This window comes from Dermacentor silvarum, chromosome 4 (assembly GCF_013339745.2).
Source record: "Dermacentor silvarum isolate Dsil-2018 chromosome 4, BIME_Dsil_1.4, whole genome shotgun sequence".
In the NCBI taxonomy this organism is placed as follows: domain Eukaryota; kingdom Metazoa; phylum Arthropoda; class Arachnida; order Ixodida; family Ixodidae; genus Dermacentor; species Dermacentor silvarum.
In genome coordinates, this window is record NC_051157.2 from 148,800,262 (window position 1) to 148,827,336 (window position 27,075).

The 27,075-nt window shown below is 47.2% G+C and overlaps 1 long non-coding RNA gene across 1 annotated transcript; it reads left to right on the forward strand.

The window, feature by feature from the left end:
• The first annotated feature begins 2,233 nt into the window (after positions 1–2,233).
• On the forward strand, positions 2,234–27,075 carry LOC119450735 (uncharacterized). The gene is made up of 3 exons (XR_005191475.2): positions 2,234–2,486; positions 10,507–10,629; positions 26,812–27,075. It is a non-coding gene; the product is annotated as an uncharacterized LOC119450735 (long non-coding RNA).

Consider the following 27,075-nt stretch of genomic DNA (forward strand, 5'->3'; position numbering starts at 1 on the left):
TTGCGATGGTGGCGACGACTGCAGACGAGAGGCCTGTCCGTCTTGGCATGATGACGTCGGGGCTGGTGTTCGGTAGCCGAGCGAATGACCTCGCAATACGCCGACTTTTGGCCTGCTCAAAACGCCGGCATTCTTCAATAATTGCATCGACGGTCGCACAATTTCGGCACAGTAATAGGTTGAACGCATCGTCCGCGATTCCCTTTAGTACGTCACTAACCTTGTCCGACTCCGTCATGTCCATGTCCACTTTACGGCAAAGAGCCAAGACGTCCTGAATGTAGGATATGTATGGTTCCGTGGACGTCTGAGCGCGGATAGATAGCTCTTGCGTAGCGGCCGCCTTTCGACCCATAGGCTTCCCAAACAAGGCACTAAGTTTTGTTTTGAAAGTGTCCCAACTTCCAATCTCTGCCTCATGGTTATCGAACCATACCTTTGCCGTTCCTTTGAGGTAAAACAGCACGTTCGCCAGCATCATCGTCCGGTCCCAACGATTGACCTCACTGATGCGTTCATAATTGGCAATCCAATCTTCGACGTCAACTTCATCCGTACCGCAGAACGTTCCCGGGTCTTTAGGATGCGTAACGACGATAGTTGACGTTGTGATCGGCGCTGGTGCAGGTGTCGCACTGGCCGGCGCAGGCGACGTGATCGTGGTCTTGTCTGTCATAATGATGACCCCGACTCGACGACCACTGCGGAGCTCCGTTGTACAGCGCTTCTTCCGGTACCCCGCACTTCCACCAAATTGTCACGGGGATTCACGAGTACACTGGAGAGACAATATATATACAGGCTGCTGCTACCAGAGAATGGCTGACAGCATCTCACGAGGCTTGTCCCGTCTTCTTCCTCTTCGCCTAGCACAGGGGTCCTTTAATGGCAGGCTCATACACAATGCCTCGTAACAATATGAACTATAGCTTCGCCCTCAAACTATGACTCGGAATTTCTCCAGGCACAGATTAGCCTTCAGTCCTTTCATTTGATCGGGAAAACATTATGTCCGATCGAGACGACAGTGACATGATAATTGAGATCCGTTTTAGATGCGAAGCATCTTATGCTCGGGGCTATGCCACTCCCTCCCTCCGCCGTGCGGCGTCCACTTCCGGTTCCACTTCCGGTTCTGGAAGTCAACTTCCGGTTCCGGAAGTTAACTTCCGGAGAGCGCTTCCGGCGTTTTGCCCGAATGATCCCCAGGTGCTTCGCCCACTCATCATCATTCACTTCGTCCTCTCATTCTCCTCCCACAACGCCGCAATGAGTGCCACGGACAGCGCCAGCGTCAACGCCAGTGTCAGCGCCATGGACAGCGCCGCGGAGAAGAGGGCTCGAGCCGCTGCCACGAAACGGCAGCGGCGACATGCCGATCTGAAAACTAATGGGAACTTAAGTCGACCCCGTGGATGCTTCGCTTACTACTCAGGGTTCCCCTACGGGAAGATGGTGTAATTTTTTTATTTATATTTTTTTTTCCTTTGAGACAGCGATAGAAAGGGCGCGAAGATTATCTAGGGCGACGCGGCGAGGTCCGCATGCGCATTGAGCACAAAAGCTCCTCTTTGTTGCTCGCCCCGGTAGCTCGGTAGCTATATTCTGCTGTGCTGCTGAGCTCGAGGTCACTGGTTCGATTCCGTTCGCGACGGCCGCATTTTGATGAGGGCGAAACGCAAAAACGCTCGAGTGCTTAAATTTAGGTGAGCGACAAAGTACCCAAGGTTGTCAAAATTATTCCGGAGCCACACACTACGGCGTGCCTCACAATCATATCGTGGTTCCGGCGTGTAAAAAGCCCAGAAATAATGCGACTTTGAACTTTTTTTACATTTGTTTTCATTAATTCTTTTACCATTGTTGTTGACCGGTACTGCTTGTGCCTTAGTAAACCAGGTGTTTTCCGAGCACCTGTCCTCGCTCGTTCATATTGTGTTACCGTTTTTTTTTTTTGGCGCTGTATATACGTCATAATACTGAAACAAACTAGCTCTGCTATTTCTCTTAGCAAAGCACAGAGCTAGTCGCGTTGCTTAGAAACAGAGCGAGTGACTTCGGAGCAGTGTCAAACGCACTTGCTTGAACTATCCCCGCAGGCGTTACCTCTATATTACATCGGCCACGAATCGTGCTCTCAAATAAAGGATCGACCGTATTGTGCGCTCTTATATCTCGTCACCAACTACTGGTTGAATGCAGCTAAGGCTTGCGCAAGCTGTATTCGCCGCGACCTGAAGCGAGGTTGAACGCACGTCTCATGTTTTCATTGTACAATGTGCTACACAAAGCACCGATTCCCCCGCGCTTTCTAGGCACATTGCTGCAATTTTATTGTGAAGAAGAAAAGAAAGGTAGCGAAGAGAGATTGCTTAGAGCTCCTAGACCTTGTAATCGTTGCTGATATTGAGGACAGACGCCAAATTTAATCGAGATGGTATCATTTCCTGTGTTATGCGTATTCTGCCTTGTGTCAGGCATTATCGGTGAGTGCAAGCTATGTATTTGAAGGTGAAAAGGCCACGAACATTATCTTGCATGAGTGGTGAAAGCTGCGCAGAGATGTGACGATTCTAACCCAGTTATTTCTCTAAACTAATCCGCTTCCTCATTGGTCAAATTGGCCTTCTAGCTTGTTTTGACCTGAATTGGACAGTTCTGAGTTGTAAGTGGTGTAAAAGTAATATAATTGAACGAACGGAATCGTCACATTATACTGTTCCTAAATGCCGCGTTTGCTTGAGTGTGCAATACTTTATTCTTGTGGATCATGCAGGACATATGTGTGTTTGCCGTGCTAAAGGAAACATCTGACAGCATTTAGTAAGCGCTAGTGAAAGCATTTGATATATGGTCTACATTGTCTAATACTTTATTTAGCAAATAACACAGCATAAAACACTTTTTTGTGTGTTTGTTTACTTTTTTTTGTCTACATAAAATTTTTGTTCTCAATGCATAGAGAGCCATACCTTAACACGGATGGATATTTCACGCTTCTAAACGTAATATGTTAGTCATTTGCAACTTCTCTGCTTGATCAAAGCTGGATGTCCAGCATGCTGCAGCCGAGTATACCATTTGATATCAGTATTGCTAGAATTTTTTTCCCTCGCACTTGAGAGATTTTTACTAAAAACAAACTACGGCAATGCAAAAGAAAATATCATTTGCTGCGCTGAGACTACAATACCGCTTGAAGTCAATTCCTGCTTTCGATAGGGGCGTAGGAAGTTTCACCTATGGTGAGCCTCAACGTTCATTGTAGAGAGTGACTTAAATAGAGCAACATTGTAGAGAATCGTTCAGTAAGAAGCACGCAAGCACCGTCATAGAGGTGGCAGCACACACGACAGAGACAACGACTCATGACGGGAATATCTGCAGCGACGGATCGATAACATGATGGAAATCGCATTGATGAACATGGCGTGAGCAAAACGGCAGCAGGAATAGCAGTGCGACAGTGACCGCGTGACAAAGGGCGAAAGCTTCTCGATGACGACGACGATAGCGCTGACTACTGAGCGATGGCTCATTGGTAGTGGACTCGTAACATTACACTAGATACATTCACTAGATACATTCCACAAAAAAGGAGCGAGTCGATTCACACAGGACGCTGAAAAGTCACATGCCTGCGTGGCAAACGCAGCTCTCTCACAGCGAAAGCTGGAAGAGCGGCTCTATAGAAACTCCATTTTCAGCATCACGCACTTGAGGGTCTTCGCGGCGAAGTCTCTTTGCATTGTTTTCAAGAGAATGAAATGAACTGTGCGTCCAGCGTCGACGGCCAGCTGCGACTTCTGCTGCTCTCTGCACAGTGATTTGCTGAGCCCGATGTTGCCTGGCTGCAGCCACGCGCGTAGCTCTATGATTAGCTTCTTCAACAGTGGTTCGTACCTTGCGAGGAGGCGCCGTAACGTGCACCGAAGAGTTAACGCAGGTATCGAGACTACGCCGCGCATATGTAACATCCCTTGACACGATGCACGATACGGTGCTACTGCTACATGTCGGGACACCAGGTGGAATGCAACGCAACTGCAATGCAAAGTTTGCACGTATCGACGCTACGCGGCGAGCATCTCACATCGCGTTTAGAATAACTGTATAGGCTTCCTTTATGGAGCCAGAGTGGCGCCACTGTGTTCTGCGTGCCGCTCGCGCCGCCTGCAGCGATTTTAGCGCCGCTATTCGTCGAGCGCCATCATGTAGTCAAATCGGGCTGCACTGGATGCGAAGAAGCCAACACCTTACAGGGGACGTCAACACTCGACACGAACCGGCCGACCAAGCGCAATTGACAGCGGCACTGATTTAATGCAAAAGCATTATTTGCCCCATGAAGCGGGAAATCCGGCGAGCATCCGGCGTTAGCATCCGATGGTACTAAAGCCCACGTGAAGAAGTGATGACGTCACGTTCCCGGCGCTGGACCTGCTGCGGCTCGTACGGCCAAATCTCACGGTAAACAGCAACGGCTACGGACGGACGCTGTGGCCCACACCCCCAAAAATTGACTCTCCCCAATTCGAAAATTGAGTTGACTCACGTTCAAAACCGACTTCGCCCACTACCAAAATTGACTTGGCCCACCCCCAATACTTTATGGCACACACCCAAGAAATTTACTTGGCCCAATTTGAAAATTCAGTTGACCGACGTTCAAAACCAACCTGGCCTCCTCCCAAAATTTACTTGGCCCCCACCCACAATTTCGGTGGCCCAACTCCCATATTAACTTTGGGTAATTGAAGACTTCAGTTTACCCACATTCAAGGCCAATCTGGCCCACTCCCAAAGTTGACTTGAGCTACCTCCAAAATTGGGGTTGCCCACCCCCAAAATCGACTTTGCCCAATTCGAGCACATGACCAGTTGAATGTATCGCGCGGAAGATTCAGAATGGTTTCGCATTCCATGCACGTAAGGAGACTTAAATGCATCTGTAACTTTTGTTCCTGTTGTTTGTTCCTCGATGCTGCTGGCTGAAATATCGTACGTAGTTCCCAGCTTTTATTCTTTTTCTTTTTTTTCTTCACGATTAAATTGCGGAATCAATATTACCGACGCGCTGGCAGTTCTTGCAATATGACGGCATGCAAGAAAAGAGCTTTTTTGTCTTAATACGGCGCAGTAGAAGTTGCACAATTCAGTGCACCCATGAGAACTTTACTAAGACAATAAACACGTAGCACATCTAGGGCCTGTCAGCGCGCGTGTTTGCTACATTGAGACCCATAACGCGGCTAAATTTGCCCTTGACTTGTAAAATGTGACAACGATATACTGGAATTGCTAGAATCAACATATAGTGGTGTTGGAGGCGGAGGGGGGGGGGGGGGGGGGGTTAATGCAAACAATATAGGAGTCCATGCAATTCCTCGCGTCATTCACCAGAATCGTAATTAGTGTTCATGCGTGAAACACAAGAAATGTGAGACGTGGAAGCCATATTTCTTAAAAACGAGCATTCACGTTTTCAGCTGTCACAAGCCGTGATCAGGCGCATGCCTGTTAAGAATTATAAGTAAACTATGCAAGCTTAGCATTAAATTTGACGCTTTGCGCAGAAATTAGAAAGACTCCCAGACGCTGCCACAGTGCGCCGGCATATGTGCTCGTCAGACGCTGCATATTCAGTAATCATTAAATAATTAGGCCCAGCCCAACTCGAGAAAATACCAGGGATCAGACATGCCTTGTACGCATACGACATCACGATATGGACGGTCGGAAGGTCCATAGGAGAACAACAAGAGGCATTACAGGAGGCAGTAATCGTCGTAGCAAGCTATGCGGAGACATGCAGACTGCAATGCGCGCCGGAGAAGTCGGAGCTCCTCATAATCGAGAAGTGCTCACGAGGACTATCAAAAGCCCCAGCACCAACCATCCACCTGCGAATAGGTCCTAGAAAAATTACCAAGGTACACAGACTTCGCATCCTTTGCTTACACTTACAAAAGGAGGGGGGTGGAGGATATGCCATACAGAAGCTACAACACACGACCACGCAGATCTTGCGCATGATTCAACAAATTACCAGCAGGAAGAGGGGACTCAAGGAATAGGACCTTGTCCGACTAGTACAGGCTCTGATTCTTAGCCGCATTGCGTATTCGGCACCATATCTAAATTTCAGTAACGCGGAAGTGGAGGTACTTGACCGGCTGATACGCAAGACGTATAAGCAAGCGCTCGGACTCCTACCCGGAACGGCTACTTTTCGCTTCGAGTAGACAGGGGTGTACAACAACGCACGGGAAACCATAGAGGCCCACCTGGTAAGCCAGAAGGAAAGACTACTACGCACAATAGCGGGACTCTGCATCTTGGAGCGTCTTGGATATTCCGTACGGAAGACCAGCGCACTGACCAAAATCTCAACACGAATACAGGAAGCGATGCACGTCTCACCGATTCCCAGGAGCATGCACCCGAACTTCCACATCGGACGGAGGCAAGCCCGAGCGCAGGCGCTCGCGAGAAAGTATGGAAACCACCCCAATGTCTTGTACGTAGACGCGGCCAGCACCGCAAGAAGCACCGCATTCGTCACCAGCGTAGTCGACAATCACGGGATTGAAATAAATACGTCGTCGGTTTCCAGAGTGAGCGCTGCGGAGGCAGAGGAACTAGCGATAGCGTTAGCCATCACGACGAGACCGCACTGGGATTGCTTCATAGCTCGGACGGACTCTCAGACGGCATGCAGAAATTGTTCCAGGGCTAAAATTTCCAGGGCCACACATCGCATTCTGAATGGAGTGCACCAGCTGCCACCATACATACAAATCGTGTGGACTCCGGGGCATGAGTCCTTACGCGGAAATCAGCAGGCACACGCCTACGCCCGAGCGCATGCACACCGGGAGCCGCTAGATGACCGCGCCGAGCAGTTCCAACCAGAGCCCATACCATTAAACTACACGGACATCCTACAGCACTATCGCCTTTCACGAAGAACACTACCCCCACCGCATAATGCTCAGACGCCAGAGGAAGCCGTAATATGCCGAAAACTCCAAACAAACACATATCCACATTTGAGTCTTTACAACGCCATACACCCTGCGCTGTATTCTTATAAATGTCCACACTGCGATCAATGTGCAACGCTTTACCACATGGTATGGGCTTGCGCAAACATACCACCGCTCACACCCATAACACACCCCACCACACGGCAATGGCAGGCAGCGCTGTCCAGCTCCGACTCGACGGACCAGCTCAACCTGGTCAATCGAGCGAGAAGGGCAGCTAAGGCCGCTGGACTCCTGGACTGAGGGGACCACCCACTGCAGAGCGGAGGAGCTACCTACGCTCGCGTGCTCTTTTGATTAAAGTTTATTCTCTCTCTCTCTCTCTCTCTCGCTTCCGAAAGACTGAAGCCAGGGCTACGGAAGATGAAACTAAGCGTCGCAGAAGAGAACATCTTGGCAATCTCAATCTGCACTGGCATGTAAAAAAATTATGCGTGGCTTTGCTATCACGAACACCGGAGACCAGCGGAGATGGGAGAATCCCAGCAAAAGTTAGACTAAGTTTGTGGTTTGCCACTATTTTAATAGGCTACTTCCCCAGCTCCGCTGGTTTCTGGTGTTTGTGATAGCAGAGCCACGCATTATTTTTTTTATCTCATTCCTGGAGATAGCTGTGATGAACACCGGCGGTGGCGGATAAGATCGCCAACCGGAACGGCTATTGCATAGAGCCCATAACAGCTTACGCTGTAAAAGATAATAGACAGTTTTAGTTTCACGTACGTAGAAGCGCTACATACGTGAAGATCTTGCGGGATTGAAATGCGCATGCGCAGAGCGTAGGGAGCCCCGTCGCGTCTTACGTACGTACGCTAAATCGACGCCTTTGCGTTGCGCGCCCCACGTACATGACCGGCTCTGCGAGCTGCTCACGCGATATATCGAAACAGCCGAGAGCTGTTTCAAGATCGCATCCGACTGTGCCGACGGTGCGTGTGGTTAGTGTGGCAGCGCAACAGTACTCCGTAGTGTTGTGCTGCGTGTTTGCGCTTTTCGAAGTCCACAAATAAACAGATAATTAATTATGATCACAAGAAAGCTGGGAGGCATTTTCCAGCTCAGGACCAGGCAGAGGACGCTACACAAGTTAGCACGGAGGTGCAAGAATCGCGCAATGGCTCCGATTTCGGCTCGTCTTGAACGAACTTGGCTGAAATAGCGTTCATGTGTGCCAGCAGAGGGCGCAAGTAGACATACGGAAACAACGATCTGTACGTTTTCAAGGCCTCCTACAACCGACTGTTGCGTACGCGAAACTATTAGCGTCCCACGCATGCGGAGCGTAGCGCACGTAGAGCTCTCACGTTTGCGTGCGCAAAGCTCCTGCATACGTGAAACTAAAACTCTCTAATAACACTTCCGACCAGTACAATGAAAACTTAGTGAGCAGGCGCGAGGTCATCGCTGTAAAATCGAACTCCCCAGAATTAGTACACAACTCAAATGCTCTCGCAGTTGCTTTCGGACATAGCTGCCGATGAATTAGCCGTATGCAACAAGTAAAATCTAGAATAAAAAATTCGAAGCACACTTTGGACCTTAAGAAGGACGGTAAGCCTCATTTTCGACGACATCGACACGGCGCTCAGTGAGGCCACAACGGCTCAACTGCACCTCATGAGCAGCCGTGTCGATATCGTCGAAAATGAGGCTTACCGTCCTTCTGATAAGTGCCCTATACATAATCAGCTCAGCCTCCTTGTAGCTGGCGGCTGTCGCTGGATGGATGAGGGCCGTCGGTAGCGTTGACTCCGCTCTTCCCGGTGAATCCATGCATGGGCTTGTCGTCAGTCAGTCCTGGGGGCTGTTCGGTCGTTGATTAATACAGCTCCCGGGTTTCGGCACCATTTTGTAGAAACCCGCAAAGGACCACACAGGATGAGCGGTCGATGAGCAAACATCGCGTTTTTATGGAACAACAATCACAATGACGATGATGATAGCAGGTGAGCGAGGAAGAAGTTTTTACAGAAGCTGTAGCTTTTGGGCTCCTATATAAATCCATGGGAAAGTCGAAATCCTACGGGAAAGGAGAAATCCTTTTTCTCCGCAACCACTGCACCATTTTGATGAGGTCTATCGCATTCAAAAGAATAGTTTAAAGTCTTCAGACTGTAACAAGCGACTGTTTTATATTGGCCATCAATTTTTATACAAATTCTTCAAACTTGCAAAATTTTGAAAATCAAATTAGGAAGCTTGTTTACAACTCTGTAACTCGGCAACAAAAACGATATCACAATTCTATTAACTGCACCTAATAATGCATCTAAAGCGCACAAAATTGACTTATACCGCTCTGAAACATACCACTAAATTGTGAGAACGAATTTAGCGATACCTTCGTAAACATTCTAATCGTTTTAATTAATCTGGAAACTCATATATCTGATTTGTCCGCTTCGATCTAACGAATGCAGTGTCACGAAGTGTGATATGTCTCTGTGCTGAGATAGGGATTCGTAAACCTTGTGCTTCAATGTATTTTGACACTTAGCAATTTTCTACAGCTTTTTTAAAGGTTTCAAGCCCTAAATATGCTTCCTACAGTCACTAGAATATACCGTTTTCTCTTAAATGCCACAAATTTCTGTGCCGTTAGCCCAGCCGTTGTGTCATAAAATGTCGCAGTTTCGGCCGAAAGGAAAAGCGTCGATTGCAATAATAAATTATTGGAGGGATATAAGAAGTAAGGATAGTGGTTTTATCGACCGTGTAAACTTGCAAACATTCGCTTACTATCAGCAAGCATGGTATCACGCGCGCTAGTCAAATATGGACCACGCCTCACTCGATGACAACGGACACTCACCGTCAGAACGCTGGCGTGAGCAAGAGCGGGTGCAGCAACGATCAAATAGCCCTTTGCGCTGCCTCTCGCTTCAACGCGTACTAAGCGGCGACAACACAGCGCACACAAAACTATGGGCCCTCGAGACGCCTAGGCACCGTACTCACCGCAGATCGCTTTCAAACTAGGGCGTAAGTGGCCCCGCTCCGCCGCACCACACGCAGCCACCCGCGCAGTAAAACGACCCCCTCCCTCTCCCCCTGCTGCCTTGCGTGTGATGGAGGGCGGCGCACTTGCTCGGCGCTTTCCCCCTTGCGCGCGCGAGATCAAGCCACTATCCTTCACGGCTCACCCTCACAGGCATACACTCGGACCCACTGCATACGGCGCGGGACCGCAATGTTATCGCACTTGGAATTATACGAAATATCATGGCGACGACGATGACAACGACGAAAATGCGCCTAGAGTGGCCATATAATTGCGGTCGCTATAAAAGCAGTTGTGTGTTCAACATGTATTATATGGATTCGGAGTTGGCCCCGAGCTAAAGTTTCATCAAGAAACACATACTAGCTTTCGCTCTGATAATTGTGATTCTAACAGACCGTTTTTGCAGTTGGGACATATTTACTTACAGCGACCGCTCATTCTTTGCTTTCGCAGCTCACAATGCGTCCTCCAGCTGCAAGTCTAGCGGCTATGAATGCAAGCTGAAGCTTTTCTGCCCGAAGCAAGACAGGGTACATCTAAAAGGCTGTTGGTTTTGGAGTACGTGCTGCAAAACAAGTAAGTCTGCATTGCTATTTCGTTTGAACAAATTTTATAGTGTCAACGCTAAATATATCCTTACAATATTTTTGAGTAGGCATTGACATATTTTGATTAATGTTGATTATCTTATTGAAACTGCATTGTGAATTTCTTGAGATATCATTGGGTGATGTGTTAAGAGCTCTTGAATATTGGCCACTGAAGTTCATTGGAACACTATTGCGCAAGAAATGCTGAATGATTGTTGAGTTACGGTTGAAAGTAAATTGTGCTTAGACATTTTGTTCAGTAATTTTTGTTTAATCGCTCTTGGGTTACCACTGATGCAGCATTGCAATAGTGTTTTGATAGTTCTGCACATTGAATGTACATTGTGCCACACTTAAGATAGCATTGAGATTTCATAACTCGCCACTGAAGTATGATTGATATTTTGTTGAGCTAGTGCAGTATTGTTCATTTAATTTTGACATTGCTTTGTTATTCGCACTAGCACGCCCCGGTTCCTGCTGCTGATAGCAACCTTTCCTAACACGAACAAAATCAAAGGAGAGACTTACCTGTTTCAGCTGCCTTTCTTTACACTAGAGATGCGTGCACATGAAACATTATTACGGTATATAATGCACAACTGCACGGAATCTAAATATATAGGCTAGTACCTACAGCACTCTTAACAGTGTAAATACATCTGAAATACTACACATTCGAACTCAAACTTCTCTTGTGGTCTTCTCTTGTGACTTAAGTTTATGACTAGAAGACAAAGTGACTGGTAACAAGTAACTTTGAACATATTAACCCTTGAATCTGGCTTGCATGTGCACAAAAAAGACCCCTGAATACCTTACAGGAAAATGTTTCACACACCACTACATCACATATTGATTTACGGCTGTCTGTGAAAAGACAAAATAACAAATGAACGAAAAACACATGAATCATGTATTCTTACGAGCTAGGTTTGCCTTCTTCCAAGGTAAACTTCTTGAGCTATTGTGTTCTAAGAGCAGTTTACCTCACTGGCACAATTCAAGAACTGCAGAGCACTTCTTTGGACCTTTTTCGCCCTACCCAGCAACTAAGTGGTACCTCGTTCAATAAAGAGCTAATGGAAAGCGAGGTCATACTCTCAATTATATATTAAAGTTACAAAAATATTTATTTAGCACAGACAAATAGTAGTGACAGACAGCTAACACAATCACCAACTGCGAAATAAATGGTCACCTGCACTTGCAGCATCAAAGAGCCCAGAACTACTCATTATAAAGCACGAGAAAAGGTTCCAATTACTGGACAGCCAGATTCGTTAGCTAGTGAAAAACGCAAATAAATGCACATACAAAACACCATTTACCTCACTTGCGCAGGTAAAATATAGATTAAATTCCATCAGCGTTTCGCTGCATAAAATATATATAACTTGCATAAATATTGACACAAAGCAGTAACTGAAAGACAGGTAGCAACAGCACCCGTGTTAAAAAAAATCAAATGAAAGTGAGATACATGCATACTTAAACTCACGAAAAAGCTTCTCTCCAAGATATAAACTACAAAGATGTACAGCAATGTTAAAAACAAACAATGTCAGAACCTATATCATTCTTGAAGAAATAAACAGTGCAAATAGCTTCATGCATCACACTTTTATGGACAATTCAGCAATTTGGTATACTTACATACTTGACAAACAACAGCTCAAACAGAGACGAGAGCGATGAAATAAGGTAGGGACACATACGAACACTGACTCAACTACAAGTTTATTCGTGAAGACAAAGATATTAAGCACACTGGCCAACTTAACAAAGAAATAGCCGTGCATGCGCGGCAGAAACAGCCGGGTGCGACAAGAAAAAGTGTAACTAAAGACATATCCTGTAGAATAAACATGTGGGTCAAAAACAAACAAAAGAAACATGTGTCCTATAAGCGATACCACCTAACGAGAAATGCTCTTTTATAAACAGCAACTCTTTCCCACTAAGGGCAACACATAGCTTGCTTATGCATTTGTCTTCTTCGCGATCAATAAATGTGGCTTACATAATTCCTCTAGTGTTCTGGTCGCTGTGACGAAACAATCATTTTTTCTGCCCCTTACTGCAGAAAAAAACAGTTTTGTTTTATCATAAAGACCAGAACGCCAGAGTAATTATGGAAGCGTTATTTAATAATCACGAGGGAAACAAATGCATAAGCAAGTCACCTGTTGCCCTAAGAGGGAAAGAGTTGCGGTTCTTAAAAGAGCATTTCTCGTTAAGTTGTATCCTGGCTTTATCCTGTCCTGGGTTTCTGCGTACTTAACGCGTAGAAAACAGTACGTAGTGATTGATGGGCAGTAGTCCAATTCTCTTTCAGTAACCTCTCACGTGCCTCAAGACAGCGTGCTTGGCCCACTACTATCTCTTATTTATTGTAACGACGTAGTTGATGTAATAGAGGCCTCTGCCAATATTCGTCTGTTTGCAGACGACTGTATCATTTTAATTATATTAATACAGGTAATGATCAAGGCCGGTATCTTGTAGCGATTCCTTTCCAGTAATAATGCTTTTCGCGCTTATCGCGCTTTGTCAGTGGTCGCAGCGATGGTCCTCTCACGTTATCAACGAGATCAGCCGGCCGTGAGCGGTGGATGATAAGACTAGTATAGAATAAGTCATAATGCATCACTACAAAATCGCGGCCCAATCATTTAGCGTCAAACAACATTCTTGAGTGGAGCAACAAGTGGGAGATGAAACTCAGGTCTGGTCAATCTGTGCTTCTACGTGTAACAAACAAAAAATCTACCCCTGAAGTTTTCTGATTCTATTGGCCGAGACCGCTTGGCCAAATTGAGCGAGTACAAGTATCTTGGAATTACAATTACTAACAACCTAAATTGGAATAGCGACATTGCTGCTACCGCCTCTTCTGCGTTTAGAAAGCTATGTCTACTTCGCCATAAGCTTAAACATGCATCCCATGAAGTGACATCATTAGCCTATACCACTTTTATTCGACCCAAATTATGAATATTCTTGCGTTATTTGGGACCTGTTTACGAATATCAGCATTTACGCCCTTGAAAGCATACAGAGAAAAGCCATACGTTTTATTTTTTCCAAATACGGCCGAAAGGAGTCTATAACCGAATTATTGCGGACAAATGGTTTTCACACCCTTCAAACGAGGCGAAAAATAATACGCCTGAAGTTCCTTTACTCCTTCATAAACCGTAAATTTTCTTTAGATCCTAGTCCATACATAACTCTTTCTGCATCCAGGAAAACCCGTCATTCCCACCCCCTCGCTCTCTCCCCTTACGTTGCCAGGACAAACCTCTTTAAATTTTCTCTCTTTCCTCGAACTATAGAAGAATGGAACCTCATCCCTTTCCAAAATCTGAACTCAACTGAATCAATTCAAACTCATATTATTAGTATTTCCTAAATAACATTGCTGTTTTTTGCTATTTTGTTTAACTTCCTAAGTTTTATATTTTGCAAGTCTGCCTATTGTACGCGTATTTTTTATGTGTTACCTTGCCCCTCCTGCTTGGGCCACGCGGCCTGCAGTATGACGTAAGTAAATAAAAATAAATAAATAAATCCCTTCAGGAGAAGTCTTTCAGTTTTCGTTTTTGACGCACATGATTATTCCACATAACATGGCTTTTCTTCCAAGTTTTCTTTTTTTTCTTCTCACACCTGGCTGTTTCTGCCACGCATGCATGGCTTCTTTGTCAAGTTTACCAGTGTGCTTAATACCTCTGTCTTAAAGAATAAACTTTGAGTTGAATCAGCGCTCGTGTGTGTTCCTACCTATTTCATCGCCCTCGTCTGTTTACTCTGCTGATTCAAGTGTGCATGTATCACTTGGATAGGCTGATAAGCATTCTCAAAAGAAAACGAAAATACCTCCACTTAAAAGGTAACCCATTCTATACCGCTAAAAGGCAGAGCAAGTCGAAAGTAAGCCTTCACAGCGTCCATGCGGCAGCTGTTACACCACAGAGCAGCCGAAAAATAGTTTAAAATCCCACTTGACGGAGAGTGCCAACAGAGATGTTAGCTCCCTGGTGAATCAGCCGGATGTCAATGGATGTCTCATGCAAGAAACAATGTCAAGCTGGTCTTGACATACGACATGTTAGCACCCGGGTATTTGCTGCATGTGTTACCTGTGAGAAGGGAATGCGGGCACTAAGTGCGATTATACAGATTAAGAATGTGCCACATACTACGCATAACTGCGCACCAAATAGTAGTACACACTATACATGGCAAGTAAAAATTTGCGACTCCTTACAAGGGCTGTCGCGAAAAGAAATGGGTTGCTACAGTAAATGCTATCAAAGATACGCACAACGATCTTTATGTTTCACAGCGGTGAAAAATATTACCGGCTCTCTCTCAAAACCAAAGACCATGCGATAGTACACAGCCGATACCAAACAGTTATCCGAATCTGCGTAGAAGTCCAGCAGCAGAGAAGACCTCAAAGTACGCCGAGAGCGATGCGCGCGTGAGCGTGCTTGTACGACGAGTGAGAACCAGCACCGCTTCTTTGAAGCTTAGTATCCGCTGCCTCGTGGCTGTCATCATTCCGCGCGGTTTGTGTGCAGCGCGTCAGGTACACGTCATTGTGCGCGTTGCGCGGTATCGTCTGTGCAGTGAGCTGTCTGCATGCACGCGCAATTCCTCGACACGTAAACGGTGCTAGAGCGCGGCGCGTGGCTTGAGGAGCCGACGCGCCCACTGGCGCTCCTTTCATTTCTGCAAGCAACGCACATTCGAATCGGTCCAGCTCAAAGAGGCAGCAGAGAACGGCGGTGCGGTTATCGACTACTAAAAGCGTACAGTATACGCGTTCAACGGCAATACGATGCGCCAGATGAAGATGATACTGTGCTAGGGTTGGCGGCGATAGGTTATAAGACGAGCCCGGCGGCGGTTGTTCTTTTCCGACGTCGCCACCACGCCTCTGTTCGTTTGTGATGAGTATCCGTGTAGCGTATCCGCGCCGAAGCAGGACTTATCGGTAGGCCCTTCTCCACACATCCCGAAAAGGCTAAATATCTTTTCTTTCTTTATTGTTTTCATGCATCGGAATTTGCCAATATCTGGAACGAAGATCGGGGCGGGAGAAATACTCTACACCATGTATAAAATGAAGCGCGTTGTCAATGTGAGGCACAGGGCACAGGTCCTTGCGAGTTGCCTTATTGAGCGATCGGTAGTCAACGCCGAAGCCTACGGCACCATATTTTTCCCAGACCAAAACAACGGGGGCGACCGAGGGCTAGCTGATGGGCGGTTAACCTTTCGTTGCAGCATGTCAGCGACATTTTCTTCTACTCAAGGAATCTTCATGCGTTTTTCAACAAAGCAAGTAACTGTTGCTGCTGCGAAGGTGTCAGGTCACAGTTGATATGACTGCTGAAAAGGTGGGGGAAGACTCAGAATGACCAGCAGAAGGTGTATTCAAATAGGCAGGTTGAAGGGGGACCACAAATACTGGATTTAGAGCGCAAACGCAAGCCATTGTAGTGTCTTGCGGAAGAGAATTTTTTTGGTGTTGCATTGGCAGCTGAGATGGGAGAAGATCCATTGTGAAATTGCACTACACTAGACGCTATACCTTTCGTAAGGCAGCTGAGAGAAGGGGACACTAAAACGTCACCATGGTCGATGTCGTTGGACCTAAGGGCAACTATTCGCTCGCATTCTAGAGGTAGTTCTGTATCTTCCACAGTGAGCAGAAGCGGCTTGTAATTCTCATTGCCAAGCAAATAGTTGGTGAGAACGCAAGGGCAGCACAGCAAACTGTGTGTACTTGCGGTACCTTTAATTAATACGCGCACATTGCAGAGCGTTGAAGGTTTATAGTTTTCCCTTGAGCTGCAACTAGTGTCGGTCCATCGTAATCCGCTGTAACACAAAACACTATGAATAACAAAGCCGCACCAGTGTGCACTAACGCTTCGACCGGCATGCCTTCAACGACCACGGACGTCAGATTGGAAGGGTGCTCTGTAGGAAATTTAGTCCCTTCGGTGAATGTAGTTTTTCCTGCGAAAATTGCATTGCTTAGTTTCCGGGACGACAGTCAGATTAGAGTGAGATAGGCCGAAGTGATGACATGGAGCGGCGCGAAAGGGCGGAAGTGAGCGGCATCATGTGGAACAGTAGCCATTTTCTGTCTTGGTTATGCGGGTGGTGATGTGAAACGGTGCTGAGGGGCGGCGTAATGCCGAGCTTGGTAAGATGCCCAATCAGAGAACTTATTGCATTCACACCCGTGACGCTCGTCTTGCTGGCGCCTGCTGCAGAAACTTGATATATGGCCGCGATAGCGACAGCAATAGCACACAGGCCACGGTGGATGCCAGTGCGGCTAGTATATTGAGGCTTTGTGCGCCGGGAGATAGTGCGTTCAGATGAGATGATGATGTCTGGGACGGCATCGCGTGCACGTTGGGTGTAGGCACGGCAGCTACGCGTACAATAGACGAGGGTGAGGGGGCAGGAAGGTTCGCATGCGCAGAACAGGGGCGCTATAACGGAATGCTATTCAAAACTTTTCTATTCCAATTCTGCAATCAGCCCACCACGACTGGTCAAAGCATTTTCGGGCCACTCCCAACTTCGCCTGTCTGTCACGCGACGTCCCGAAAACTGCGATAGCTCCCCATCTGATATAACGTGTACGCACTGATTATGCACGATTAAACCGCACAAAAGAAAAATAATTATTCCTTATTCGACGCCTTTTCGTCATTAGCCCTCTTCTATTGGCCCAATGTTCTCGGGCTGCGCCCACTTCACCTGTCTGCCACGCGATCTCACAAAACGGTGAGAAATCACCCCGTCAAAGTGACCTGTACGCGAAAAAAAAATGCATTAAGATGCCGAACAAAACTGAAAATTTTTCTAAATAGCCAGAGACTGCCCCGTTCCAAAAATAATAGAAGACGGTTGCCCGCCGATCGCTCAGGCCCTCGCTACTCGCACCTGCCGGTGAGCATATATTTATTTGCGCATGATAAACCTTTTTGCGTGGCAGTAAAACGTTATCGAGCCCTTTCGGCAAGTATATGACATCGCTCTGCCAACTCTTACTTGCTGAGGATCCGTTTATCGGCTTTCTTATCCTTCCGTCGCACGCCGCCGCGCTTTTTGACCAGCCACCGCAAGCTAAGTAAGGCGAAGCGGACCAATCGGAGAAATCCGCACCACCCTCTTGATGCGGTTATCTATTTTCACTGTGCTGGCTCGGCCCCATTGAAACCCTCTCCACTAGTGGTGGTTCCTCGCCTCTTGTCAGCCAATTAGATAACAAACACTTCTCAGTGCAGGCAATGTTATTCGTTTTGAAAGCGTACAAATTTGACCTCCTATAAACGAGGAGAGTGTTTGATTGGGTTGTTCAGACAACGCTGCGGGTCACCGCCCGATGCTTGCGTCGGTGGTTACGTAAATTTGACGTCTGGAGATTGGAATAAAAACAGCTTGGAATAGCTTTGCGTTATATCGCCCCAGGTCATTCATTCCAGCGCCTCCTTGTGATGTTGCGCAAAACTGTACCAGAAGGCTGATTTGCAGACACCTAAGGAAATGTCAAGCTAAGAGATCGTAGTTCTTCGCGTATGATCGCCCGGATCATGACCCACAGCCGGGGGTCCACAATAGAATGGTTTTCGAAATAGTGCGGCTGACATGTCAGCGACGGTAGCGGAGTATTTGATGGTGAGCGTGTTGAAGGTGATATTGCAAATACCTTTAAGGATGGTAATGTACCCTGCCCGACTCAGGCATTGCAGAATTTGTGCGGCGACATAGTGCAAGAACGTCGTCGATGTACAATGTGTAGGTCTTGTTTGCGTCGCAACGAGACGGAATGAAGTGTGCCTCCTTCACCTTCAACAAGCAACAACCAAAAGACCTTTATTATTATCAGGAAGCAGCTGCTTTTATAGACCGCATCGCTAGTGCCCCAGCGGCGCTACAACTGCTCACGCTGTCTAAGCGGGCGAGCTATCTTATCAAATATCTTGCTCTCTCTCTCTGTTTTTTTTTTTAATGAATGAAGCCACTCTTGTTACGAACCTTGAAATCGTTCTGGAAGAACCACACACATTCCCCTTTGTGTGTGATTGTGATAGGAATCCTTACTGTTGCGCGCTGCTTCTTTCATCACTTCATATTTCTGGCCATTCCGCTGTCAGTTGCGTTGTTCCTCGGCCGTCTTCTAAACTATTCGGAGGCAGCGGGACGAGATATGTGCGATTTCTGCGTAGAGAAGGTTCCCCGTAGTCGACCCAGTACGATCTGGGCTCGTCGGTGCTTCCTCGAACGACTCCTCTTTGGAGGTCTACGATCCATACGTCTGTTCCTTTGGAGAGCCCGGGCAGATCACGCACTCGGTGGCGTCGGTCGTAGTCTCCCTTCTGGCACTGACGGTGCCACCTCTCGAAAGCTGCCAGTTCTTGGAAGTCTGGCATCCGAGGCTGGAGGCTTTCGCTAGACGTGACTAGGGCGGTGCGCCGTCGTCGCACCATGAGCAGCTCGGCGGGGCTGTATCCGTTCTTCAGTGGGCTTGTCCTGTAGGCCAGAAGAGTTTTATAAGCGTCAGCAGTTTTCTTTAAGGACCCCTTGATAATTTTCACAGCGGACTCTGCCATCCTGTTGCTCTCTTAGTAATGAGAGCTAGACGTCACGTGTTGAAAGTTGTACTCTGTTGCAAACTCTGAAAATTCAGCGCCGAGGGCCCTTGAGAATTGCAGCCCAATTTCGGAACAACTACTTCCGGAATCCCTTGTCTGGCGAAAATGGATTTGCAGTGGGTTATTACGGCTGATGAAGTCAGGTTATTCAGTGGTATGAGCTCCGGGTATCGTGAAAAATAATCCATGACGACCAGCCACCTCTTTCCCTCAAGAAAAAATTAATCCATCGCAACGCGCTGCCATGGCATATCTGGAAACTTGGTCTGTTGCAGAGGCATCTTTCGGTTGGTGCTCTGCTTGAGGCAGCTGTGGCAGTCCTTAACAAGTCGTTCATTGTCCGCGTCGAGACTTGGCCACCAAACTGAGGTCATGGAACGTGCCCGGCACTTCTCGATTCCGAAGTGTCCTTCGTGAATTATTTTAAGGACGGGCTGCCGTAGTGTCGATGGGTGGGATCACTATCCGAGAGCCGCACATGAGCAGGTTTTCAACAAGGGCAGTGCTTTGCCTCTCATTCCAGTAAGGCTTCAGTTCAAACCCAACGTCTCGACGGCTTGGCCAACCTTTTGTACACAGGTTGATAACAGCTTGACATACCGGGTCTTGCTCTTGCTGCCTGGGCGATAAGCTGTAAACTCGGCGCTGTTACCCGGACTGACGAAGCCACCAATCTAAGATAGCCCTGGATCGCATCATCCAGTTCCATGGATTCCGTTTGTGGAAGAGGTGACCGAAAAGCGCGTGCGCCACCATCAGGTCCCGGCCTGGAACATACACAATGTCATACGTGTAGCACATCAGACGCATGCGCATTCTTTGTAGTCTCGGTGTTAGTTCGTCAATTCCTTTTCACCCAAACAAAGATACGAGTAGTTTGTGATCCTTCACGACGCTGAAACGCTTACCTACGAGATAATCACGGAACTTTTCACTAGCCCACATCCGAGGGCAAGTCCTTCTTTTTCAATTTGGGCGTATCGCTGCTCAGTGGTTGTAAGAGTTCTAGAAGCATAAGAAATCACTTTGAACTGACCGCCTTATTGCCTTTGGCGCAGGACAGCTCATACAAAATCCTGTCTTGAGCTCATCATGAAAGAAAGAGGCTGACGGACTTCCGCCATGCGGGGAACAAAACGGGCCAGATAATTTGCCATGCCCATCACGCGCCATAACTTTGTCTTGGACGTCGGGTGTGGCATTTCTGTCACCGCGTCAAGCTTTTGCTTATCAGGACACACTGCTTTGTTCCCGATTGTATGTCCCAAAAAATGAAATCTGGGTGACACTGAACTCGCACTTATCTCTGTTCAAAGCAATGGCCGCTGTGCGGAGCCGGTCCATCACTGCCCGAAGCCGCTCGTCATGCTGCGCCTGCGTGGCACCCCAAATAAGCACATCGTCCATGCGGCAGACGACTCCCTCCTGTCCTGAAAGAACCTGTCCCATTCGTCTTTGAATATGTTCGTGGGCCGACGAAATTCCGAACGGAAGTCGGTTGAAATAAAATCGTCCGAACGGCGTGATAGAAGTGTATTCTTTGCTCCCTTCACTCAGCGGTATCTGCCAGAAACCTGAGTTCGCGTCGAGTTTCGAAAACGTGCTGGCTCCCGGTAGCATTCCGATGGTGTAATCGACGGGCGGGATGGGATGCCATTCTCGTTGAACGTACCTGTTGAGTTCCGTGAAGTCAACACAGATTCGAACAGCACCAGAGGTCTTAAGAACGACAACCATAGGTACGCACCATGTAGTAGACTCGGTGACAGGAGAAATGACGCCTAGTGCTTGCATCCGCTCGAGCTCTTGTCTTGTTTTTTTACAAAGGCGGGGGGACCCTACATGGGGACGACAGCGCGAAAATCTTTGCTTCCGGGTTCAACTTGAGGTCATACTCTTCTTTGAAAGTCCCCATTCCCTGGAACACTTATGGAAAGTCAGATTCGGTGTCCAGTTTCTTCACTACGTTAATTTGTGGTAGTACGCAGAGCGTTTCTATCGCTGGTTTCCCAAGAAGAGGGGTTCGGAGGCCTTGAAGTACGTACACGTCTTCACGGCTGCTCGTTCCTGCAAACGTCATATTTATGGCAGCCATACCAGATATGACAAGGGATTTACCATCGGAAACAACTAAGTCAGGCGAAGCGGACCAATCGGAGAAGTCCGCACCACCCTCTTGATGCGGTTATCTATTTTCACTGTGCTGGCTCGGCCCCATTGAAACCCTCTCCACTAGAGTGGAGAGGGTTTCAAGACCATTATTACCCTGAAGCCGGCACCTTCACTCACAAAGATGCGAGTGAAGGAGCTCCGCCGGGAAGACCGTTTCGTCCACGCCAGTATCTATTTTAAATACCACGTTCAAGGATTCAACAGGAAGTGGAACTTCCCACCTGTAAGCGGATGAATGGGATGCGACTCCGAGGAAGCATGGGGGGGGGGGGGGGGGGGGGCAGGCGGGGAATGTATGCGTTGTGTTTTGACTATGTTTAACTCCCTTCCACTTTCCTCTTATTTTATAAATGTTCCAATCAATCAATCGGAAGTCCGAGATAAATCTTGTTACATGGCACCTACGCTTTCTTCAGTCGCTCCAGACTCCAATAAACATACAGGGTGTTCTGCTTAGGTAAGTGCAACGTAATAGATATCCAGGCTGCGCATGTTCAAAATATGTCAATCATTGCTCAGCCCAACGCTTCTGTGCATTACAATTTCTCCCACTATTTCTGAACGTGTTTCTTATTTTTTTATTGAACTACCCGGACTTTGTAGTTATTCGTCGTGCTTTCTTGCGTAATTTAAGAATGAAAGCACGTGAAACAAAAAAGCGAACATTTATTTATGTAGGTTCAAGACACTCATCCGAGAGCACAACAGGGTTGTGATGCGGATACAAATTGCTTGATGTCTAAAATCTTTTAAAAACAGCTTGAATGGGCTGAAAGCGTTCTAAATACATCAGTGTCAATAAGCTATTCCAGCAAACGCAGTAAGATATAAATTAAAAATTAGCACAATTGCTCTTGTAAAAAAAATGAAAATTTATATAGTACATCGTACAGTACACACGCATAAAAAATCAGTATTAAGTAATGAAAAAAACAGGTACCCAGCTGCAACAAAATAACATCAGTTACTACGATCACAATATAGGTTCACAAGAGTAATTTCACCGCAGGAGAGAGAACACCACTAAGCAATGTGCATATCAATTCCAACTTTGGTGAAGACGCGCCAGATTAGAAAAAAAAATTGAACACCCTTGTGGCGCCCGGCTGGTGATTCTAAACGCTGGAAATAAGAAAATATTAACAAGGAGATATACGGGAAAATAATAACAAAAGCAAATAGAAGAGAGGAGAGAACTGCAAACATAGAGGACGCTTTAGGCATGTCAGTCAGTGTCAATTTTGGTCATACAGTCCAGCAGGTTTCACAAACGCAAATATTAGCACTATTCACCACACTACCTAAGGCACAGACGTCGCCTCGGACAGCACTCTATGGAGTGTCTTTCAAAGCGATGACAGGGACAGATGAAGCGCTCGAAGGTTTCGGCATAACCACATATGTCAGTGCCTGCGCTGAGACAGTAGAAGACAAAACATAGCCGGAATTTATTCGTTGGCGAAGCGGGTGTTCTGATACCGATATAGGTTTGGGTCCTACGCCCATGCCCGCACAATTTTCCCGCAAAAGGCGCCGTAGAGATACGATGGGTTACCATTATACCGGCATACTAGTGCAGACGTGTACGTCGATTACTGTGCGCAGCATCAAACAGTCGAGAAGACGCTGAATAGACATATTATTGGCAAGAGATCGTTCGACCGCAAGCCCAGCTAGGTCGCTCAGACGGTTATTCGTCATCTTGCTGCGAAGATAAGTCTTCAATCTTCGAAGGCACCAAAACGTGCGCTCGCAAGATGACGACGATTCCGGTATCGTCACGGCGAAAACACCTAGCTTGTGCAGTTCGTGGACGGCTAGTTTATGCACTTCAGCGATGTGACTGGGATCTCCGCATGGTCAAGGTTCAACTCTGCCCAGTAGCCGAGCGGAGTTCGCATGAAAAGGTATTGAAACCATCTCCATATGTGAACATCTATGGCTTCGAGACGACACTGTTTGCTGTGTTCTGCCGCTTATGCGCCGCATAAGGACGACACGTGTATCCTGCGTGGTATACGTGCGCTGCCTTCGCGGTTACGCTACCGTTACAAAGCACTCGCGGTTATGCGACCTCAGCAGGGCGAAGCTTATTCTCTGCCGAATAGGCCTGTGAACGGAAGGCGCCTGAAAAAGAGCGTATTGCATCCGAGGCACGAACTTGCCAGTTCACGCAAGCAGACCGAACAACGAAGAAGGGTAGCCTATTTTTAAATCTATTTAGAACCGTTGGAACCATTTTTATTTTATTGCGGCAGTTCGCACTGTATTTCAAGCGCCTATTCTATCACAATCGAGAGGGTAATTGCTTATGATCAGAAATTTTCTATAATAAATTGTTATGCTTAAACAAGACCGTCCTTTGTAAGCAGCGCTGCACTCAGGCATCTGCCTCCAAGTTGTAAGGCATCAAAAGTGACATTTTGTCTCATACCGCCTACCTTGGGTCAGCTTTTCGGCGCTCTTGGGGAGGCAGGCGAAACTTTTTTTTTTTGGGGGGGGGGGGGGGGGGGCAGCAGCCCACCCGTTCCCCTCTTTGGCGCAGTCCCTGTCTGGGACTGTATTTGGTGCACTTCCTGTTCTCGCACGCGGTGACGCTCTGCCTGCTGTTTGTTGACGGTCTTGTGCTGTCGTGCCACCAACAATGCTTTCTGTAGTTTTAGGTCCGCATCGAGTTGCAGAGCTCTCGAGATCTTACGGTCTTGGAGACCCACCACGAGACGATGTCGAATTAAATCACTCGCAGCTCCGCGTAGTCGAACGTGCAAGCAAGCGCGTGCAGCGCGGTAACAAAATTCTCGACGGTTTCGCCGTTTTGTTGGGGTCGGGTGTTAAACTTGACCCTTTCATAAATGATGTTCCGTCGAGGAACAAAGTAGGCCTTCTTCTAAACTTCTTCTGGTAGCAAGCCTCAAGTTTGAACGTTTTGAAGATCTCCTCGGCCTGAAATCCCATTAGATACACCAATGCATCTACTTGACTCTTTTCTAGCTTCCCGTCTAGTCCCGACGCAGTTCGGAAGCGAAGAAATCGCTGTTTCCAGGGAGGCCAGTCGTTGGGTGTTGCGAAGCTCAAGGGCTCGGGTAGAGCAATTTGAAACAAAGCCATATTACTTTGTCTTTCCTTGTAAGGTACCTGGTGGCTTGTCCGATGTCTGGCACTTGTTGAGTGGGCCCGCGGTGTCCTCGTTTCAGGGCTAGTCTGACGTTCCGAGAGCCGTGGTGCCTCAGATCGGCGGGCGTCACCTTCTGACACCATGTTTGCGTCGCGACGAGACGGAAAGAAGTGTGCGTCCTTCACCTTCAACAAGCAACAACCAAAAGACCTTTATTATCAGGAACCACCTGCTTTGATAGACCGCATCGCTAGTGCCACAGCAGCGCTATAACTGCTCATGCTGCCTAGGCTGGCGAGCTATTTTATCACACAGGCATCGCCAAGGTATTGCTTGCGAGCGTCGAGCTTTCAGCAAGGGTGGGACTAACCGCCAGCGTGCCTAAATGTTGCTGAAGCTGTTGCTTGAAGCTGGTTAAATCAGTGAAATTGACCTCATTGTTAAAGAACTAGGTGTTTGCCACACCCATCACATAATCAGAGACATGGCGGAGCTTGAGGAGGTCGCCCCACGGATTTGCAGAACTTACCGCGAAAACCAGTGAACAGATGCTGATCACGCTCGTGGCCGCTGATTATCAGAGACGGTGCGGCTTGCGACGCCGGCATGGTGAGGATAGCATGATGAGAATATTTGCAGATCCCGTCGCTCTTTACAGCGAAGCTTTTTATGGCTAGGGTTCCGTGGATTTTTCATGTGCGTAAGCAAAAAGACGGCTCCCGAATGTAATCCAAATTCGCTTCATTCTATGCAAAATCTTAATGTCTCATCACTTGTATATGCTTTTTCACTAGATTAGTTATCAATAGGCACCATTTTCAAGATCAGTGGACTCAGGTAGATAATAAAGGTTTCTCAAACATTTACCACTGTGCGACCAGCGGCAACCATGTCTACGCTCGCACCGCCCTCTCTTTGTCTTCGTTCCAAGCGCTTGTGAGCCTAGATTTCTTTCCTCCCGCTCTCCCGTGGTGGCGGGTACGTCGAAACGTCACGCGTGTCTAGTTTCATCCAGCTCATCGGGGCAGCGGAAGCGCGTATATAGCCAGCTATTTCGTCACGGTGACCACCGATCAAAACGATAAATGTGTTCGTACCATTCCTTGAAATTCTATGTATTGTCATGTCTCGCGTGCTAAACAGCTTCGCTGGTGCATCCACCTTCAGAGAGTGGAATGGCTCATTGCTTTTTTTTTAATTCTGAGGTTTTTCGTAACAAACCAACGATGTGATTATTAGGCACGCCGTAGTGAGGGAATGCGGAACAATTTTCACTACCTGGGATTTTTTCACGCACACCTAAGTCTAAGTACACAAGCATTTCTGCGTTTTATCGCATTGAAATGCGGCCGACGTGGCTTGGATTTAACCCGTGACCTCGACCTTAGTATCGCAATGCCATAGCCACCAAGCTACCATGGTGGGTTTGTCTGTTCTCTCTTTTCTCTCGATTATCGACCCACTCTGTAACTAATTATTGGTAAGTTGCACAATTTATTTATATAGTACAAAGTTTTCCTAGCGAAATATTTATTAATCACGGCCACCAGGGCTTTCTCTGTGGAAGGACCCACAAAAAGAACGAACACAGAGAGATGATGATGACGAGAGAGAGAGAGTGATGAGAAAACACGTACACCCGTGGTTGTGCTGATACCTCCAGAGTGTTTCACTTGGATAGTGGCATCGAACCGTTCAACATTCGGGAACCTCAAGATCAACTCCGCTTTAACTGGGGCCGAAGCACGCATAATATTTCGTGGGAGTAAACCTATTCGGTGGGGGACCGGGGTCGATTTACTCGGCAGCTGTGACAGCCAAATATTCCGGAGTGTAGGTATGTCCAGGTCAGTTAAGGAATGTTTTCTGCTGCAAAAAGCGTACAGGTTCTGACATTGGTTATTTTATACCATAGGTGACTGAATGAACAGAACATAGGCTTATGAACAGAATTATCTGAACTTTGTGTGTAAGCTGTCATTCGCAACTTTAGTCATGGCGCGCCCATCTCTACTATTTATCGACTACCGTTTCCGTAAGCAGTACGATTGGGCAAATGTGCACGAAAATTATATACCGAGGAATAAAACCCAATGTATTGAAGGGAGGGAGAGAAAATGATATCGGAAGCCCGAGACATTGCGGGTGTCCCAGCGCTCCTCTACCTAATCATGAATGTTTTCCTTCGCAGAGAAATCGAAAACCTGTTCGTCGATTCACGGCAAATGCCAACATCACTCTGAAAAATGCGCCGGACTTGTGAACGGGAACATAAAATGCGAAAAAGGCCAGAAGTGTTGTGTCCCCGTTTTGCACTAGTGACCTTTGGAAACTGCAAATACGCCGTTTTTTCTGCTGGCTTCATGGAAGCGACTTACCCGGCGTTTTCCTCATGGTATTATTAACAGAATATTTCAGAAATAAAGCTTCCCATATTCGGTAAATTGGAACGAAA